The 20,554-nt window shown below is 48.2% G+C and overlaps 1 pseudogene; it reads left to right on the top strand.

The window, feature by feature from the left end:
* LOC142486183 (importin-8-like) overlaps nucleotides 1-12,405 on the top strand; it is a 49,692-nt pseudogene extending 37,287 nt beyond the window's left edge.
* The last annotated feature ends 8,149 nt before the right edge of the window (nucleotides 12,406-20,554 follow it).

The following is a 20,554-nucleotide window of genomic DNA, read 5'->3' on the forward strand; positions in this document are numbered from 1 at the left end:
CTGCACACACACCCACTGACTGCTGCACACACACACACTGACTGCTGCACACACACACACACACACACACACTGACACACACACACACACACACACACACTGACACAAACAAACACACACACACACACACTGACACACACACACACACACTGACTGACACACACACACACACTGACTGACGCACGCGCGCACACCCCCACACCCACGCGCACACACACACAGACTGACGCGCGCACACACACAATGAATGGTACACACACACACACTGACACACACACACTGACACACACACACACACACACTGACACACACACACACACACACACACACACACACACACACACACACACACACACTGACACACACACACACACACACACTGACTGACACACACTGACTGACACACACACACACACTGACTGACACACACACACTTACTGACGCGCGCGCGCGCACACCCCCACACCCACACACTGACTGAATGACTGACTGACTGCCGCACGCACACACTGACTGACTGAGGCACACGCACACACTGACTGTGTGTGTGTGTGCGTCAGTCTGTGTGTGTGTTTGTGTTTCTGCGTCAGACTCACTGACGCGCGCGCACACACACTGACTGACTGACGCACACACAATGACTGACGCACACACACTGCATGAAGCTGTAAAGGAGGGAGGGGGGGAACTGGATTGATGTGAATGGGGGACAAACAGAGAGAGGGGGAGGGGTGAGGAGAGAGAGAGGAGCGGGAACATTACATCCCGGGCAACGCCGGGTCTCTCAGCTAGTATAAAATAAACGTAAAGAGAGGGTGCATACCATTCAATGATGGATACAAAAAAAGGAACAACAGGACAGTCACTCTTATACTCCCAGAAAGTGAATATATATATCATTTACGTGAATCACTATCCGTATTTGAAGTGTGTGTGTATATAAATATATATATACATACAAATGAGCATACAGTAATATTTCCATTTGCTATTTGCCTTGCTATGGAGGGTTTTTGTCACTTTTTTACTCACATAACTTCACATATACATACATATATAATATATAATATATATATATATATATATATATATATATATATATATATATATGCAGTGGAAGTGTATTGTGTGTATTTACTTACACACTCACTCCACATTTCAGTAACATACATATACATCTAAATAATATTCACATATACACGTTTGCTATAAATGGAATTATTACAATTTTACATTATATACACGTGCAATGAATGGAATAAACACTGTAATAAGTTTGAAATCGCCTATCCGAGCTGCTATGCATGGCTGATCCCTTTTCTCCAGCTTCCTTGAATGTACTATGAGGAAGATCATGTGACCAGATGCTAGTGCACGTTTAGAGAGAGGGAGGGCAGTGCTGACAAAGGGGTGTGCCTGGGTTTGTGACAGGACATGAAGGGGCAGTGCCTTAGCAAATGGCTGTTAAAATAGAATACAAGAAAATTGGTCTTTCAAAGTTGTTTTTTTAAAAACAGAAAATGCTAAAAGTATTATTTCTTACTACAGAACTGATTTATTAAAAAAAACACACATGCAGGATATAGACTGAACTGCAGCTTTAAGTGGAGGCGCAATGGAAAAATGGAATCAACTTTATATTCACCTTCAAAGTGAGTGGTCAATAGTAATTAAAATATACATATATGGTGCACTACTAATGCAAAAACATACATTAAATACATAAAAAATTGTTAAAAGTGATATTGCTAAATATCATATAGCTGAACTGGTAAAAGTGTGTAAAGGTCAGAGTTGCCTGTGAGAAAGGTGGTAGCCTTAAATGCTGCTGGCTGTCAGCTCCTTCCTCTCTGGGGATAACGCCTGGACCGTCCTGCCACATAGCTGGACCGGGCGCTCACACTGCTGGGACTCTGTGAGTAGGCGGGGGCCGTGGATCACCTTGGTGTGCGCCGTCAGATGGGACCGTCCTGGGCGTCTTCCAATTTTCTCCTCCGGTTCACCTCCAGAGTCGCTGTATTGCAGCTTGGAAGGGTAGCAGGGTAGCAGGCTGATCAGCTTACTTTGCTGCAAATGTCAAGATTTTCCGCTCACCACTTATGACTTCCTCTGTGTCCACTTCACACACTACTGACTCAATGCTGTCTCCTACGCGTTTCTCCATGTGATGTGGTGTAGGAGGAGCCAGCATTGAGTCAGTAGCCAGCAGCCTTATTATAGCATAAATGCAAGTCCTTTTTTTTTTAGTGTGAAATATACTTGGTGACATTTAAATCACCCAGGTGATGCTTTTCGAATAAAAGTAGCACCTAGTAATGGTTATCAGGGATATTGGCCTCACGAGAAGCTGTGAAATACAGCCTGCCAATGTCCTAGTAAAAGGGACATTCCACGGCATGCATCTTCCAGACTGTTATGAGCTGTACATACGCATGGATGTGATGAGACTTTGTCTTGTTTAGGGGTGCAGGGCCAAGATCTCTCGTGGTATCACTCGCTGACAGCCCCGCTAAGTAATGATCAGCCTAAACACCTGTAGGAAATCTACACAATGGCCGAGCAAAGGAAGAATGCAGCAGGTCAGTCACTTCAAAGGAGCCAAAGATGATGGGGGTTGGGGCTCTAGCAGGAAAGTGAGAATCCCAGCATATATCGCCCCTTAGACTTAAATACAGAACAGTATCCTGCGGTGCTCAAAAACTCGGTGACAAAAGTCAAATAGACATTTAAAGTCTTAATGATGCAGATATAATGCACAACGTTTCGGAGGAAATTCCTTCCGGAGCTGTACGATTATGCATCCAAAGAAGGGATTTTTCCCGAAACTTTGTGCATTACTGCTGCGGCAGACGTTATTCTAACAAATCACCGGCTTGTCCCTGGCAGGTACCTGGAATGCGACACTGTTCACCCGGAGCATGCCGCGTTCCAAGCCAGGGGTCATGCCCGGCTGACGCGCGGCTGATGTGTTAATTTATAATGGTTCAGGATTTAATAGGCTGCAATGCTTCGCGTGTCCGCCAGATGGCATAAATTCATGAATTGTAATGCAGTATATATATATATATATATACAGTACAGTATATATATACTGTATAACAACAACCCCTATAACCCCTAACATACAGTACTGTATATGCACATCAATGATACTATGGGCCGGCGGGGGCGAGATGTGTTTGCAGCAGAGAGAGATCCGCTGCTCTCTCTGCGCAAACATCGGCACATTAAAAATTATTTCAAATACATTTTTATTCATAGTGTAGATGTGCAAGGGGGTCTCCGGAGCTGAACTGCGTTGGTTTCAGGTCCGGGGACCCCCTGCTCCCCGAGATACAGGCCCCTTTATGAGGTGCCGGTATCCCTCTGCATTTAAAGGTCCCAATCACGTGACCGCGGCATGTAAACAAAGCAGAGGGATACCGGCACCCCCTAAAGGGGCCTGTATCTCGGGGAGCAGGGGGTCCCCGGACCTAAAACCACAGCGGTTCTGCTCCGGAGACCCTCTGCACATCTACAGTATAAATAAAACACATATATAAATAAAAACTCATTCCTTACCTTAGCGGCTATGTGCTACGGTAACGAAGCAGCATTTCTGTATTTTAATAATATTGTACAGTGAGCAGGGGGTTCCCAAAGCCAGAAATTAATGCTCAGGGGACCCCCTGCTCCTGCACAATATTATTAAAAATACAGAAATGCTGCTTCATTACCATAGCGTATAGCCGCTAAGGCAATGAAGGGGTTAACCCACCGTGCCCGCTTTATTGTGGGTAGTGGGGGTGGGTGAAGGGGGTATTTGGCCCTTGGTGTGAGTTTAGGACTTGCGGGAGGGTTGCGGGTGGGTTGCGGGTGCATTTAACCCCTTCACGACTGTAGCAGTTAATACTGCAACGGTCATGAAGTGGTTAACCCCTCCCGCTACCCCCCGCAAGCCCTAAACAACCACCGTTGGGGCTAATACCCCCTTCACCCACCCCCGCTGCCCACAATAAAAAAATCTCACACACAGCAGCCGCCCAAAAATAAATAAATAAATCTAAATAAATAAATGAATATAAATAAATACATTTGAAATACATTTTTATTCATAGTGTAGATGTGCAGGGGGTCTCCGGAGCTGAACCGTGTTGGTTTCAGGTCCGGGGACCCCCTGCTTCCCGAGATACAGGCCCCTTTATGAGGTGCCGGTATCCCTTTGCATTTAAAAGTCCCGATCACGTGACCGCGGCCTGTAAACCAAGCAGAGGGATACCGGCACCCCCTAAAGGGGCCTGTATCTCGGGGAGCAGGGGGTCCTTGGACCTAAAACCAAAACATTTCTGCTCCGGAGACCCTCTGCACATGTACAGTATGAATAAAACACACACATCAATAAAGACTCATTCCTTACCTTTGCGGCTATGTGCTATGGTAACGAAGCAGCATTTCTGTATTTTAATAATATTGTACAGTGAGCAGGTGGTTCCCTAAGCCAGAAATGAATGCTCAGGGAACCCCCTGCTCCTGCACAATATTATTAAAATACAAAAATTCTGCTACATTACCATAGCGTATAGCCGCTAAGGCAATGAAGGGTTAAGGCAGAATAAACAATAAATACATTAAATACATATTTTTAATGTGTGTGTTAAACCTTCCTGCCTTCACTGTAATCTATGTAAAAAACCCTCCCCATATTGTGTGTGTTAAACTTCCCTGCCTTCAATGTAATCTATGTAAAAACCCCTCCCCATATTGTTTGTGTTAAACTTCCCTGCCTTCACTGTAATCTATGTAAAAAACCCTCCCTATATTGTGTGTGTTAAACCTCCCTGCCTTCACTGAAATCTATGTAAAAACCCCTCCCCCTATTGTGTTTGCTAAACTTCCCTGCTTTGACTAATCTGTGTAAGCCCCCCTCCCCCTAATGTGACGGTTAAATCTCCCTGGCCTGTGTTTCTGTGACTGCAGTGTACTGTATGTAAATGTGGGGAGGGGGATCCCGTGTAAATAACCACACCCACACCCACTACCCACTACCCACCTGCACATGGCCCCTCCGCTGCTGCAAAAAAGAGACAAAAATTAAAACATACAAAGTAATGTCCCCTAACCCCTTAATCACCATAGCGGTTATTAACCGCTACAGTCATTAAGGGGTTAACCCACCCTCACCCACCACTCGGGATGCCTACATACCCTCCCACACTAACCCCCCCCCCCGTGAGGCCTAACCACCCTCACCCAGTACCCACAAGGGAGGCCTACCCACATACCGTTGGGGAAACACCCCCCACCCCCACCCCCAGTACCCACAATAAAAACAATACAGTGACCCACAATAAACATCATTCTATTTATTAAATACATTACCCACCCCCTGTGCCCCCCCATACATACAAGATTTATCCTTTTACATATAGGGTTCATAACGCAGCCCCACGTGAGTCCCCGGTGGGCTGGCGGGCACCTGGACAGACCTACAGTTTACCAGCAGCCCTTTTTACACAGGTTCTGGAGGCCTGCTGGTGGGTCCCGCCAGCACCATGGCCCCCAGGTGGTCTCCTTGGGTCACCGTGGGCCACAATTGGGTCCCCACGGTAGGCCTGCGGATGTCTGGGAGCCCTGTGTCAGACCCACAGGTGTCTGCGGGGCCTCGGGTGGTTCCCTCGTGGGTTTGGGGAACTCACGAGTGCTCACTACGGGTCCGCGGTGCCCCCACATAAGTGGGACCACACATCATCATCCCCGCACCTACGGGTCGGCGGTGCCCCCACAGAAGTGGGACCACACATCTTCATCCCCGCAGACTACGGGTCGGCGGTGCCCCCACAGAAGTGGGACCACACATTTTCATCCCCGCATGTGTCACCCGTGGAACCACCAGCCTGATACCCGTGGGATACACGAGGCGATCCGCAGGAGGTCTCCAGAGGTCCCACACAGAACCACAGAACCAACCCTGAATGTAAAAAAAATAAACCTGGCCTATACATTCAATACATACACCCCCCCGAACACCTACAGTACAATAATGTGCAAAATAACTATTATCCAGATATGGATAATAGATTAATTGCCCATTATTAAAAACATTAACTAGCATATTAAAATAAATAAAGTACTACTGACCTCATCAATACGACGTGTCCGTCACCAGCAACATCCTTGTCTTGCCCACAAAATACATAGCAAATACAAAGCCAATACATTGCAATTACATTCAGATATCAATTAACCCCTTAAACGCCTTATCAGATAATAACCGCAAAGGTGATTAAGGGGTTAAGCCAGACTGGCCTGATACCCACCCTTCACCCATGAATTTGTACAGTGGCTTCATCATGCAGCTATATATATATACTGTATATATACTGTATACAGAGAGAGAGAGAGAGATTATATATATATATATATATATATATATATATATATATATATATATATATATATAAAAACCAACATCACAGCTTGCACTCAATGTACTGGTTCATATAGACAGGTGCTAGTCTCAAATAATAGAAAAACAACATTACCATTCTCTCGTCCGGTAAAGAAAGACTGCACTCGGTTCAGTAATCATGAAAAACTGTATTGGGCATCTGAATAAAAAAGATAAGTCACCCAATCCGACGTTTCGGTCCTGGAATAGGACCTTTCTCAAGGGGGTGCTTTTCATTGACGTCACATATATATATACACACAGTATATACACACACATGATGAACCAATATACAAATAAATGTAGAAGGGTTATCAAAACCATACTGTCCTACAAATAACACTTCTCCATACAGACACACTACAATAAAATCAATTTCCTTTAATAATCCTAACTGATCTCACAATCTAATTCATCAAATGCCAATGAAACACCTCACATTCCAATCAATACATTACAACCAATCAAGTAAACAAAAATCAATTAGCAATCATTATTTACATCCCTAAACTATTGACACTCCATCCCGAACAATGAAACAATTAACTAATTCACGCCTGGAGCAGAACAATTTAGCCTGTGAACAAATATAAGTACCAACCAGAATACAACCTTTAAAACCAAGGCTATCCCTGAACATCATACACCACAAAATACATAGCCAATACAAAGCCAATACATTGCAAGTACATTCAGATATCAATTAACCCCTTAAACACCTTATCAGATAATAACCGCAAAGGCGATTAAGGGGTTAATATATATATAATCTCTCTCTCTCTCTGTATACAGTATATATATATATATATATATATATATATATATATATATAGTTGCATGATGAAGCCACTGTACAAATTCATGGGTGAAGGGTGGGTATCGGGCCAGTGTGGCTTAACCCCTTAATCACATTTGCGGTTATAATCTGATAAGGTGTTTAGGGGGTTAATTGATATCTGAATGTAATTGCAATGTATTGGCTTTGTATTTGCTATGTATTTTGTGGACAAGACAAGGATGTTGCTGGCGACGGACACTTCGTATTGATGAGGTCAGTAGTACTTTATTTATTTTAATATGCTAGTTAATGTTTTTAATAATGGGCAATTAATCTACAGTATTATCCATATCTGGATAATAGTTATTTTGCACATTATTGTACTGTAGGTGTTGGGGGGGAGGGGGGTGTATGTATTGAATGTATAGGCCAGGTTTATTTTTTTTACATTCAGGGTTGGTTCCGTGGTTCTGCGTGGGACCTCTGGATACCACCTGCGGATCGCCTCGTGTATCCCACGGGTATCAGGCTGGTGGTTCCACGGGTGACACATGCGGGGATGAAGATGTGTGGTCCCACTTCTGTGGGGGCACCGCCGACCCGTAGTCTGCGGGGATGAAGATGTGTGGTCCCACTTCTGTGGGGGCACCGCCGACCCGTAGGTGCGGGGATGATGATGTGTGGTCCCACTTCTGTGGGGGCACTGCGGACCCATAGTGAGCACTCGTGAGTTCCCCAGACCCCCGAGGGAACCACCCGAGGCCCCGCAGACACCTGTGGGTCTGACCCGGGGCTCCCAGACATCCGCGGGCCTACCGTGGGGACCCAATTGTGGCCCACGGTGACCCAAGGAGACCACCTGGGGGCCATGGTGCTGGCGGGACCCACCAGCAGGCCTCCAGAACCTGTGTAAAAAGGGCTGCTGGTAAACTGTAGGTCTGTCCAGGTGCCCCGCCAGCCCACCGGGGACTCGCGTGGGGCTGCGTTATGAACCCTGTATGTAAAATAATAAATCTTGTATGTATGGGGGGGCACAGGGGGTGGGTAATGTATTTAATAAATAGAATGATGTTTATTGTGGGTCACTGTATTGTTTTTATTGTGTGTACTGGGGGTGGGGGGTGTTTCCCCAACGGTATGTGGGTAGGCCTCCCTTGTGGGTACTGGGTGAGGGTGGTTAGGCCTCACGGGGGGGGGGGGTTAGTGTGGGAGGGTATGTAGGCATCCCGAGTGGTGGGTGAGGGTGGGTTAACCCCTTAATGACTGTAGCGGTTAATAACCGCTATGGTGATTAAGGGGTTAGGGGACATTACTTTGTATGTTTTAATTTTTGTCTCTTTTTTGCAGCAGTAGAGGGGCCATGTGCAGGTAGGTAGTGGGTAGTGGGTGTGACTGTGGTTATTTACACGGGATCCCCCTCCCCACATTTACATACAGTACACTGCAGTCACAGAAACACAGGCCAGGGAGATTTAACCGTCACATTAGGGGGAGGGGGGTTTACACATATTAGTCAAAGCAGGGAAGTTTAGCAAACACAATAGGGGAGGAGGTTTTACAAAGATTTCAGTGAAGGCAGGGAAGTTTAGCAAACACAATAGGGGGAGGGGTTTTTACATAGATTACAGTGATGGCAGGGAGGTTTAACACACACAATAGGGGGAGGGTTTTTTCCATAGATTACAGTGAAGGCAGGGAGGTTTAACACACACATTAAAAATATGTATTTAATGTATTTATTGTTTATTCTGCCTTAACCCTTCATTGCCTTAGCGGCTATACGCTATGGTAATGAAGCAGCATTTCTGTATTTTAATAATTTTGCGCAGGAGCAGGGGGTTCCCTGAGCATTAATTTCTGGCTTAGGGAACCCCCTGCTCACTGTACAATATTATTAAAATACAGAAATGCTGCTTCGTTACCATAGCACATAGCCGCTAAGGTAAAGAACGATTCTTTATTGATGTGTGTGTTTTATTCATACTGTACATGTGCAGAGGGTCTCCGGAGCAGAAACGTTTTGGTTTTAGGTCCGGGGACCCCCTGCTCCCCGAGATACAGGCCCCTTTAGGGGGTGCCGGTATCCCTCTGCTTGGTTTACATGCCGCAGTCACGTGATCGGGACCTTTAAACGCAGAGGGATACCGGCACCTCATAAAGGGGTCTGTATCTCGGGTTGCAGAGGGTCCCCCGAACTGAAACCAATGCGGTTCAGCTCCGGAGACCCCCTGCACATGTACACTATGAATAAAAATGTACAGTACTGTATGTTAGGGGTTATAGGGGACGGCTTTAAAGACAACAGCTCGCAAACGCCCCCATGTGTTTTTACACGGCATTGCAGTATTGCAGCCAGTGGGAATAAAATGCTTAAATCACAGCCGGGAATTTAACGCAATACACTCCGGCCGAAAACTATACAAAACCGAACATCACCAGGATATACCGAAATTTGCAGAACTAGCCGAGTTAGAATAAAGTGTGTCGCCTCTGTATGTCTGCATCACTAAGACTTTAAATGTCTATTTGACTTTTGTCACTGAGTTTTTGAGCGCCGCAGGATACTGTTCTGTATTTAAATATCCTCATCCCGGCAGATTTTCCTCATCTCCACCATGCTTTCAGTTCTCTAATGCACGTCAGTCACTCCCACAATGGCAAAATACATATATGAAACCTCAAAGAGGCGCTTCCTATGTGAAATAACTTGTGATCTTCTTGTGATAAATGACTGGGAAATATTTGTGTTCAAATATATCTACAAATTATATAGTTGATGTGATTACGTGTAAATAAATTCAATCATGATCCAAAAATGTGTATATACCAGTAAAACCATTAATGAGATTTAGGACTTTGTGTATTCAGCAGCTTAAACTCAGAGAAACTGTCCAAGATAGATCCTGAAACAGTATTTTTGTAGTGTGTGTGGGAAGCGCTAAATCTCCTCTGCACCAGATAACTGTTATAATAATCCATTTAGAGAAAACCATAAAAGGAGGAGCGTACCCCAATCTCTACAAAAATACACACGAGCAGCTAAATGTAGAAGGTTCAGCCAGTTGCGGGGGCTGAATTAACTGATCCATATTATGTTACTGTATATGCCAGTGTCCTTATTCTGTTTCATTTCATCCGTTGTTTGATTAGGACTTGCCGCACCCCAGACAAGTACAATAAACTGCAACAGAAGATAACTAACTCCAGGTACTTTTGTGGGACATGGCAGCTGGTTTTAAGATTGGGGCTTTTTTTTTTTTAAACTTGAATTTTATTGAAAACATAATTTTACATAAATGGAGATACAATTACACATAACAGGTGTAGCACCTGTTCCCCCCTCCCCCCCCTCCCCTGCCACGGAATATCTGGCCACTACATGGGTATTGTCCCCGGTGCTGTAGCTCACCTGCTGGTTCAGGAAGTCTGAGTGGCTCCGCAGTTGTTATCCTTCCATGAACACCGGTGGCTCAATCATTTGGACTGAACTACCTGTACTTGGGCAGGAATATCCTTAAAACCTGGTCTGTTGGGGGTCCTTGTGGACAAGTTTAAAACCGCTGTTCTAGACGTGAGCTTGTTTTTCCTCAGAACACACTTTTTCACAGGAATAGCCAACACAGTTGTAGATTGAGCCACCTGTGCTGAAGCAGAGATACCATTAAAAAGCTAACCTGTTGGTGGCCCTTGACTGGAGTTGACCACTCCACCTTAGCCCTTTCCTGTAACATAGAGTAACACTAAATTGAAGACAGCCTTACATCAACCAGTTATGCTGTTTTGTGTTTTGGAATTGCACCAGGGTGGTGCGACCTGACAGGGCACACAATCTTGTTCAGCTCTGGGCTGACCTCGCTGGTCCAGAATTGAAAAACAATCCTGATTATACTGTACTAAATCACTTGCATGTAGCTATGATGGTGACGGCCAAGGCCATTGTGCCTGAGATTGATGTAGGCATTTTTATTCTAGATACAGTTACAAAGACAGCAGGTGGGATGAAGTATCTGTAGTGGCTGAAATATATGTGCCATCTGATCAAAGCCATGCATTTTCTTCTAAAGCTTGCGGTCTACATGAGTTTTTAGTGCTGTGTGCTGTACAGCTGTACTGTAGTAGTGAGACTTGCTGTCTCCGGAGCCAGGGCTTGCGAGAGCTTCAAGCCGCGGTTCCAGAGATGGTGCTGCCCATGCCATCCTGCAGGGGGGATCCATGCTTTCCATGCTTTCGAATCGGACATGCAAATGAGCATACAGTAATATATATATATATATATATATATATATATATATATATATATATATAATATTCTTATTCTTTATATTATTTTTACTAACCTACCACTTCACGATCTACCACCTAACCATTTAGGTTGGGATGCTTCATATACCTAAAAAGTACTGTAGATCAGAAGCATACAGTACAATTCAATGAGTTTATACACTATTGACTTGGATGGGAGGTTCCATCATTCACGGTTTAGTTCTTTCCACCGTTATACCTCTCGCATCCCTTGCAAAGAGATGCTTAGGAAATACTTTGGTCTCATTGGGCTATTGTTAACGCAATGCTGTTGTAAATCTATCAATGTTTAGACACTAACCCGACCAGCTTGTCCCAGCCTCATTATTATAGCGCTTTTGATTAAGGTGAAAAGTGGAGACTGCACTGTTAATGGAAAGGTGTTTGTGGGGGTGGGTGTAGCATGTAAATATGCAGAAGAAAGAAAAAAACGTTCTGGTACAAAATGCTTTTTTTATTTAATGTGAAAGTGCCAGTTGGTAGTGGAAGAAATTGACATTGAAGAGCACAATCTAGACATAGGATTCTGTCCCACGACTCTCACTGTTGTTGTATTTTTTTATTTCCAGCTTCTCAGAAGATTGAGCAGCAGAACGCTGCTTAGTTAGAGTGCCATAAGCTCGCAGCACCTTCCTTCTGATGAACTCGGCTTGGAGACAAACGGGGAAAGCTACAGAGAACTCTTGGAAACCTTTATTATCATATTTTGTATGTCTCATTGACCCAAAAAAGGTTAAGTTAGACTTTCAGACTGCAGCGATGCATCATAAGACTCCATTATGTGGCTTTAAAATCTTCCGACATACTATTTCATCCTGAGAATGTGACCGATTGTGCGCTGCACATGGAGCTGGACTTAAAATAAACTGAAGCAGAAATGCCTCGCTGCTGGACCGTGTACATCAGGGCTGCACAACACGCGGCCCGCGGGCCGCATGCGGCCCGCCTGGCCTCTCTGTGTGGCCCTCGATGAGATTTAAAAAAAAAAAAAAAAAACTTTGAAAAAAATTTTTTTTGAAAAAAAAAAAAAACTTTGAAAAAAAAAACTTTGAAAAAAAAAAAAACTTTGAAAAAATAAAGGCGCCAATTCCCTGCGGTCCCGGCGCGCATGCGCTAGGCCCGCTCCGTCCCCCCCCCCTTCCCGGCTCCCAACGCGGGGCGGAAGGGGAAGCAACATGCAGCTCCTCTGCGGGCCCGCTCCCCCCCCCTGCTCCCAACGTGGGCCGGAGGGGGAAGCAACACGCAGCTCCTCTGCGGGCCCGCTCCCCTCCCCCTTCCCTGCTCCCAACGCGGGGCGGAAGGGGAAGCAACATGCAGCTCCTCTGCGGGCCCGCTCCCCTCCCCCTTCCCTGCTCCCAACGCGGGGCGGAAGGGGAAGCAACATGCAGCTCCTCTGCGGGCCCGCTCCCCCCCCCCTGCTCCCAACGTGGGCCGGAGGGGGAAGTAATAATTAAATAATTCAGCTCCTCCAGCGGCCTGCTTCTCACCGCTTCCCTCCGCGGCCAGCTTCTCGCGTCCCCCACGAGCTCACCTCCCGTGCCCTCCTCCACCCCCTTCCCCCAACCCGCGCCCCCAAGCCCACCTCCCGTCCCAGGCAGCTGCCGCAGGGATATCGGGGGCAGGAGGAGCAAGCGTCCGGCGGCAACCTGCACCCACCCGGGTCAAGGTAAGTCACTGTCACTGTTAGTCACTGTCACCCAAGTCACTGTCACCCACCCACCCAGTCACTGTCAAGTCACTGTCACCCACCCAGTCACTGTCACCTACCCACCCACTGTCACCCACCCACCCAGTCACTGTCACCCAGTCACTGTCAAGTCACTGTCACCCACCCACCCAGTCACTGTCACCCAGTCACTCTCAAGTCACTGTCACCCACCCACCCAGTCACTGTCACCCACCCAGTCACTGTCACCCACCCAGTCACTGTCACCCAGTCACTGTCACCCACCCACCCACCCAGTCACTGTCACCCACCCACTGTCAGTGTCACTGTCACCCACCCAGTCACACACCCACCCACCCAGTCACTGTCCCACCCTGTCACTGTGTCCCACCCTGTCACTCTTCCCACCCAGTCACTGTGTCCCACCCCGTCACTGTCACCCACCCAGTCACTGTCACCCACCAAGTCACTGTCACCCACCCAGTCACTGTCACCCACCCAGTCACTGTCACCCACCCAGTCACTGTCACCCACCCAGTCACTGTCATAGTCACTGTCACCCACCCAGTCACTGTCACCCACCCAGTCACTGTCACCCACCCAGTCACTGTCACCCACCTATCCACCCAGTCACTGTCACCCACCCAGTCACTGTCACCCACCCAGTCACTATCACCCACCCAGTCACTGTCACCCACCCAGTCACTGTCACCCACCCACCCACTGTCACCCAGTCACTGTCAAGTCACTGTCACCCACCCACCCAGTCACTGTCAAGGTCACTGTCACCCACCCACCCAGTCACTGTCACCCACCCAGTCACTGTCACCCTGTCACCCAGTCACTGTCACCCACCCACCCAGTCAGTCACCCACCCACCCAGTCACTGTCAGTGTCACTGTCACCCACCCACCCAGTCACCCACCCAGTCACTGTGTCCCACCCAGTCACTGTGTCCCACCCAGTCACTCTTCCCACCCAGTCACTGTGTCCCACCCCGTCACTGTCACCCACCCAGTCACTGTCACCCACCCACCCAGTCACTGTCATAGTCACTGTCACCCACCCAGTCACTGTCACCCACCCAGTCACTGTCACCCACCCAGTCACTGTCACCCACCCAGTCACTGTCACCCACCCAGTCACTGTCACCCACCCAGTCACTGTCACCCACCTATCCACCCAGTCACTGTCACCCACCTATCCACCCAGTCACTGTCACCCACCCACCCAGTCACTGTCACCCACCCACCCAGTCACTGTCACCCACCCACCCAGTCACTGTCACCCACCCACCCAGTGTCACCCACCCAGTCACTGTGTCCCACCCAGTCACTGTCACCCAGTCACTGTCACCCACCCAAGGGGGAGAGTGATGTGAGGTGCAAGGGGGGAAAGTGATGTGAGGTGCAAGGGGGGGAGAGGGATGTGAGGTGCAAGGGGGGGAGAGGGATGTGAGGTGCAAGGGGGGGGAGAGGGATGTGAGGTGCAAGGGGGGAGAGGGATGTGAGGTTCAGGGGGGGAGAGGGATGTGAGGTTCAAGGGGGGAGAGGGATGTGAGGTGCAAGGGGGAGAGGGATGTGAGGTGCAAGGGGGGAGAGGGATGTGAGGTTCAAGGGGAGAGAGGGATGTGAGGTGCAAGGGGGAGAGGGATGTGAGGTGCAAGGGGGGAGAGGGATGTGAGGTGCAAGGGGGGAGAGGGATGTGAGGTTCAGGGGGGGAGAGGGATGTGAGGTGCAAGTGGGGAGAGGGATGTGAGGTGCAAGGGGGGAGAGGGATGTGAGGTGCAAGGGGGGAGAGGGATGTGAGGTGCAAGGGGGGAGAGGGATGTGAGGTGCAAGGGGGCAGAGGGATGTGAGCTGCAGGGGGGAGGGATGTGAGGTGCAAGGGGGCAGAGGGATGTGAGGTGCAAGGGGGCAGAGGGATGTGAGCTGCAGGGGGGAGGGATGTGAGCTGCAGGGGGAGGGATGTGAGCTGCAGGGGGTGGTGGGATGTGTGTGGGGTGTAGGGGGGTATTGTGTGTTTGATGTGGAGGGGGGTATTGTGTGTTTGATGTGGAGGGGTGTATTGTGTGTGGGTGAGGGGGAGAGATGGGGGTATGAGAGATAGATGGGGAGTATCGCAATGGTTGATAGTGTTGGGTTCTGGGGGAGATATGAGGATGATGATGGGTGCTGGGGGAGAGATGATGATGATGATGATGATGATGATGATTTTACCCGTGCGGCCCAATTTATTTTTCCTTGGAGCAGTTCGGCCCTTCGCACTTTACGAGTTGTGCAGGCCTGGTGTACATGATTCTTAATTTTCTGCTGTTTGTTTTGGTACAGTAATGCATTTGGACTTAAACTGGCTACTGGAAGATACAGTATGAACCATATGAAATTCTTGGTCTTTGGACCCTCACTGGAATCCTTTGCCTCTTCATCTTGATGTATTTCTTCATTCCCTCTCGTTTGTTCTTTCATGTGTGTAACTGGCGCGGATGTTTCAGATTTAAATATAGGCCACATGGAGCAGAACGGTCTCTATCTCCCCATCACAGGAGAGATAAATTCGTTCCTTGAAATGTCTGTCTTCAGAAAAGCCATTGGTTTTCCAAGCTCCTCACCCCTCGCAGAGCTGACCTAAATCTGTCTGCAGTCAAGTCCTTTCTATTATACTCTTAGCACTTCTTTTTTTTTTGCATACTATTTTTTTTCTTTTTGTTTACTTGCTTACATAGATCATCACAGGTCACATGGGGTCCTATGTCAGGAAAAATAAAACTCTTTGTCAAAAAATTTATTTTAAAGATGCAGCATTTGTGCTTCTCTGGTTCTCTCCTTCAGTAAGAGCGTGTAGTGCTCTGTGTGTCTCAGATCTGGTACAATATAACTTTGCTCACAATAACATGTGTGTCTGAGGCTGCCAATGTGGGGACAGCTGGGGTTACTGTCCCGGGCCGGCGAGTCAAATTCCCCCCTAACAGCGACCCTAACGTGAGGCTGCACTCCTTATAAGCCCCTTTCCTGGCCGCCAATTCTCTCACAGCAATCTGTGGGCCTCTAGGCTTCACCCCTATACTGACCCCTCATGCCTGTGTCCCCCTTTTCTGCGGCCCACTGTAGCTTTTAGCAGGCCAATCCCCAGGCCTTTAGGACCCTATTAGGGCTGTGCCGTCCTTCCGCAGGCCCCTCTCATTGCCTCTCGTAAATCACCTCCCCACCCTCCAGGCCCATTCACTATTAAGTTAACAAAAATTACAACCCGTACAGTGCCAGAGGGCAGATACATATAGATTGATATAAATCTATCTTGCTAAGGGGCTAATTTTATACTTGGGGGGTTAAACAATTGTAAATAGTAAGCCCACTTGAAACACCAGTGTTTTCTTGCAGCTGAGTCGTGGCTTATTAGATCAGCGATACGGCTGTTATTAAAATGCAAATGCTTTTAATATATTATATGTGATAAGTGCTTGCATAGGGTAGAGATCAGCTAGTTTTTAGCTAGTTCCAGTTTGGGTATATGCAGAAATGCACCTTTAAACCACTCTAGCTTAACACAAGGATTATAATGTTAGACTAGCTGTTATGTATTCCAGTCGTTGTGAACATTATACAAAATAATTTGGGGCTCTGAAATACAAAAAAACTGTACAATTACTGATAGACTTCTATTTATTGAAATGTGTTGAAGCTAGAGTATGCAGGTAAGTTATTAGAGATGTATGGTTATACACAAAATAACAAGACCTGTTGCTGCTTTAACCTTTAGACTGAAATTGTTAATTTGTGTTTTATCTATTGTTTAATGCTTACTGTGACGGGAGACAGGAACTTAACCGAGGTGATTAAGGCAAAAGGCAGGACAAAGCCGTTCAATAAAAACATTTTATTCCAGCCGAAGCCAGCAAGCCCAGCACAAAAACACAAATCAGAGCGATACTCACAAAAACAGGGCATACAGGGGTGAATTCTGACACAGTGCTGAGTGCCACATCAAACGGTTATCCAGGTCTTGCTTCCACTCTCCAATGGGGGTAGGGACTGTCCATACCAGGTAAAATTTGCGGCAGAGCGCTTTCAGAAGTCCAGCTGAAAAGTCTTGCTCCCGCGTCCATGACAAAGCCTCGCATCTTACTGCTTAAATCACCTACACGTTAGGATCCGAATGAGCCGTGGAGCGCTGATCGGGTTCCCTTATCTAGCTTCACCGCTGCCATAGAAAAGCATGGTAGAGGGGCTGGTGACCAATCACAGCATGGATGCTGTTCACTGACTAATCAGGAGGCAAGGGCTCGCCTGAATTACCCAGGGTCTGTGGAGGGAAGTTTAAACGGGGCAATGGGAGCAGCTAGAGAAAAAGAGATGTAATCGGGCGCTCCTAATTACTGGAAGGGTGTAGGGTTTAATGTGTGTAGCCCCGAGGTAAAATCACGATTTCTGGCCCCTCTCCGCGAGTGCCGTGGGGTCGCGGGTGCCGCCGGAGGCAGCGGTGGACCCGCCGGCACTTCACGAGGGTGGGGGCCAGTGAAGGGAGCGCTCGGCATTCCTGGAGGTCCGGGCGGCTCCGAGAGCAGGGCGCCGCCATCAGCCGTTAGGTCGCGCATGCGCGGTAGCAGGCAGGCGCAGGGAAGGCCCCAGATAGGTCGCGCATGCGCAGAGAGGGGTAGAAAGTTAAGGCAGCCCCAGAGAGATCGCGCAAGGGCAGGACAGGGAAAAGAGGAATTGAGGCGGCCATTAGGCGTTCGCGCATGCGCGGGAGAAGCGCGCACGCGGCCCCAGTGTTTAGGCAGCCCCCTGGGAACTACAATTCCCAGGAGGCATAGGGAGACCGGCATCAGGTGTCTGATTGCGGCCAATAGGGCTGGAGGAAGCTCAGCCCGGGAATATAGATAAATTTCCCGGGCTTGGGAGAGTCAGTCTGCACGAGGAGAAGGAAGGAGTAGGAAGGGTGTAGGGAGCGCGTGGCTCCTGCATCAGGTAAGGGTTCTCCTTAGGTCCCCAGGCAGGCCCCAATTCCCGGTAAGGGCAGGGGGTAACTGAAAAGGGACGGCCCTAGATAAGGAGGTTACCCTTAGGTGCGGAAGGTGCAGTTTGGCAGTGTATTTGCTGCGGGATTCAGGTGGCTGTGTGTGAGTGCAGCTGTGTGTGTGTGGGTCGCTGCATGTGCTGGGCGCAGTGTGTGCAGCGTGTGTGAAGTCTGCAGGCTGACAGTGTGAGCTGTATGTCTGCTGCAGGTGTTAGGAGTAGCGAGTAGCTAGAGAGTTACAGATAGGACTGGGTAGCTAGGGGAGGGGGCAGGTTATTGTTCCACAGGCCCTAGGAGTTTTCCCCAAGCCACCCCAGGTTGCGGTTCCTCAGGGACAGGCCCTAGGTTAGGGTTACTGTCACTCTAGGAGTAGTTAGTTATAGGAAGGGATAGCGGCGGTTGCTGTTCCCGTGCGACGGTGGTGTTACCGAGAGACGGTTGAGTTCCCGTGGAGCGGTGGGACCCTCGTTGGGGTCCACGGCAGAAGTACCTGGATAGGATCAGACGGACGTCTGACCCTTTTAGAAGCGAGTTGCAGGCCCGAGCATCGGAGTGCTCGGAAGGTACCTCTGAAGTATATAAGTGCACCAACTGGGCCCTAGCTTAATTTAGTGACTGCGCAGTCACCCACGACCTCTGTAGGAGTACGGGACATTGGGTGTGGGGGATCACAGGACACTGGGTGGGAACACCAGACATTGGGCCGAGGTAATGCGGATAGAGCATAAGGTTATGATGTTGTGTACTGCTTTGTTTGTGTGTTAGTAAAGTGTTAGTATTATATCTATGAGTGTTGTATTTCTTACCAAGGGCTATCTTTCATCACGGGGATCCTGGGTAAGTGGAGGCGCTGCACCAGGTAATGGTAAGGGTTTCCACAGGCTCCCAGCTAGCGGAGGCTCAGATCTCCTGGAGCCACAGGTGTGATATAGTACCAGTAGTCCCTTAGAGCAGGTGTGTTGCAGGGAAAGGAACCGGTTAGACCACGAGGGGCCAATGTGAGATTGGGTGGGTCAGGCCGGTTCACAAAAAGGGCTACATGTGTATAATACACACGTAACACACTTAACAGTGCAATACAATACTTGTGCACATAAATTGTGAAGTTAAAGTGAACAAATATTACAACAGGCAAGTGATAACACCACAAATTTGAGAGAATAACTAATTTATCATCAGCACAACCAATAGTGAATACATCTCGTGTGGTAATAAATGTAAAGAGGCTCTAGAAAAAAATGGTTCCTTGGTCTTTATGATTCTTGTTGTCTTCCAGGTGACGGGAGCACAGGGTGTTCACAGCAAATATATGAAAGAATAATAGAAAACACAATAGTGCGGCCAGTGCGATGAAATGAGGTTCCACTCACAAATATCCTCTAGGTTAAAGGCATGTCATAGATTCATTCTCTTTCTAACTGGAGCCGTAGTGGAAGGAGACATCCATGTTGGGCTCTCCAAGGTTAGGTTGCAATCCTCTTGTATAACTCCAAAAGCAAGGAAAGAAACTCGCATACACAGTAGTGTGGTGTGTTTCAATATATATTGTGAATAACAGCAGGTATAAGTATAGATCCACTCACATTGTACATGAGTACAGGGCTTGGAACGAGTGCTGATCCGTGGCGTCTCAATCCCCGGCACACGTATCCCCTCCGTGTTCCTACGTCACTTCCGGTGCCGACTTGACTGTGGGCAGAAGCGGTCAGACGCGCTGGTACCGGTTGTCACGACTCCTTGTCGCGTTCTCTGCAGTTTTGACAGATTGTACGCGTTTCACTAACATCTTCAGAAATCAATACATCCATTTCTATCTGGGTATTTATAGGCTTCCCACTCATTAGTATAAATAGCTTAGGTAAATGTTCATTATATTGTTTTATTATTATTACATCGCCACTTCGATACTACCTCAATGGGAGCAGCCCCTCTAAGATGGACTTGGCAAAGGCTTCCCCCGGCTGCCAGGATATCTCCCGCTGGGCTGGCGCTGCTCTGGCTGGGGAGACACTCACATGCTATGCTTTTGTGGTGGCTGCCCCCTCCCCCAGCTTGATCACCCCTGGACACCATCTAGAGAAGTCTGTGTCCTTCCTGGCAATAAGGTGAGGACACAATTTGGGGGGTGATGGGGGAGTCAGGGTGAGGTGATGGGAGACCAGAGTAAGGATGGGGGAGGTGAGGTAATGGGGGGGCGAGGTGATGTGGGGGGGGACAGGGTAAGGTGATGTGGGGGGGGCAGGGTAAGGTGATGTGGGGGGGGGGGCAGGGTAAGGTGATGTGGGGGGGGCAGGGTGAGGTGATGTGGGGGGGCAGGGTGAGGTGATGTGGGGGGGCAGGGTGAGGTGATGTGGGGGGGGGACAG

This window comes from Ascaphus truei, unplaced genomic scaffold (assembly GCF_040206685.1).
Source record: "Ascaphus truei isolate aAscTru1 unplaced genomic scaffold, aAscTru1.hap1 HAP1_SCAFFOLD_770, whole genome shotgun sequence".
Classification (NCBI taxonomy): Eukaryota; Metazoa; Chordata; class Amphibia; order Anura; family Ascaphidae; genus Ascaphus; species Ascaphus truei.